Source organism: Staurois parvus, unplaced genomic scaffold (assembly GCF_062004578.1).
Source record: "Staurois parvus isolate SC_StPar_1 unplaced genomic scaffold, SC_StPar_1.0 ptg000111l, whole genome shotgun sequence".
In the NCBI taxonomy this organism is placed as follows: Eukaryota; Metazoa; Chordata; class Amphibia; order Anura; family Ranidae; genus Staurois; species Staurois parvus.
In genome coordinates, this window is record NW_028317907.1 from 725,552 (window position 1) to 727,549 (window position 1,998).

The following is a 1,998-nucleotide window of genomic DNA, read 5'->3' on the forward strand; positions in this document are numbered from 1 at the left end:
CCTCCCAGGCTCCACACTCCAGCCTTCTCTCAATCCATCTTCCACCCGATTCCCCTTGCTCCCCAGGCTTTGGCATGCTTGAGGTTTGCCTTGGTCATCATGCCCATCCTCCTGCCAGGGGTTTGGCCAAGGTCCTTTAAACATGCAGATCTGGGCCTCCTCCCATCTCCTGCTCCAGAAAGCTCTCAGATATCTGAAAAGATGGGAGGGCTCCAGAAGCCCTGACCTGTTAGAGCTGCCCAGCCTGTCCTGAGGTGACTTCACTCCCAGGCTGACTCACCCCCAGTCTGCTACTCAGCTTCTATCTAAAAAGAATACTTAACTAACCTGACGGGCGTTACATGTAAGTTACCATTTTTCCACCACGGGTGTTTTTTCCATTGTACTAATGACTATACTTTTTGACAAACTCAATTAAAAGAATTTTACAAAAAAAAAAGAAGAAAAATGCAGATGAAAAGAGGGGTGAGAATTATAGAGGAGAAGATGAGGAAGGGGGGAATGGAGGACTGGAGAGAAGAAGATGAGGAAAGGAAACGAGAGGTTAGAATGGAAACTCCAGAGACCAGAGGGGAGAAGAGACAAGAGAAGAGATGAATGCAGAAGAAATGGGGGAAGAAAGACAATAGTTTGAAACCCTAATACTATGCCCAGCCAGTGTAATAAACAGCTGGTCATGGGAAAATGTGAACTTTTCAAGGACTCCAGCTAAGTATGCAACCTCCAGAACAAGTCCTTATATTAATTATTTCACCAAAGCAAGAACACCAAGTGCCGTGTACCCTTGTATCACATTGTGCAATCATTACTGCACATAAACACTAAATAATTAGACAGGAATTCAGAAAAAACAGACACAGTAGCAATGTGACATTGCTACGCCGCCACTCGGAGGAAATAAACACACAGGGTGACGTCCATGAACGTTAGGCCACTGTAAAACAAATAGTGAGCAATGTGTTCTCCCATATTATTTTTATAACTGAGGTCCTTATTATACAGTGAAGGAAACAAGTATTTGCTCCCCGGCTGATTTTGAATGTTTGCCCACTCACAAAGAAATGATTGGTCTAAAAATCGAATGTTCGGTGTATTGTAACACTGAGAGACAGAATAGCAACAAAAAATTCAGCAGAAATGCGTCTAACAAATGATGACTGATCTGCATGTTCATGAAGGAACTAAGTATTTGATCCCCTTCACAAACATGACTTAGTATTTGGTGACAAATCTCTTGTTGGCAATCACAGAGGTCAGAGGTTTCCTGTAGTTGGCCCCCAGGTTTGCACACATCTCAGGAGGGATTTGGCCCCCTCCTCTTGGCAGATCCTCTCCTAGTCATTAAGGTTTGGTGGCTGACGTTTGGCAACTCGAACTTTCAGCTCCCTCCACAGATTTTCAGTTGGATTAAGGTCTGGAGACTAGCTAGGGCACTCCAGGACCTTAATGTGCTTCTTCTTGAGCCACTCCTCTGTTGCCTTGGCCGTGTGTTTTGGGATGTTGTCATGCTGGAACACCCATACATGACCCATTTTCAGTGCCCTGGCTGAGGGAAGAAGGTTCTCACCCAAGATTTGATGGTACATTGCCCCGTCCATCATCCCTTTGATGTGGTACAGTTGTCCTGTCCCCTTAGCAGAAAAACACCCCCAAAGCAGAATGTTTCCACCACCATGTTTCACAGTTGGGATGGTGTCCTTGGGGTCATAGGCAGCATTCCTCCTCCTCCAAACACGGCGAGTTGAGTTGATGCCAAAGAGCTCGATTTTGGTCTCATCTGACCACAACAATTCCCACCAGTCCTCCTCTGCACCATTCAGATGTTCAGTGGCAGACTTCAGCCGGGCCTGGACATGTGCTTTCTTGAGCAGAGGGACCTTGCAGGCACTGCAGGATTTCAATCCTTGTCGGCGTAGTGTGTTACCAATTGTTTTCTTGGTGACTGTGGTCCCAGCTGCCTGGAGATCATTGACAAGATCCTCACGTGTAGTTCTGGAA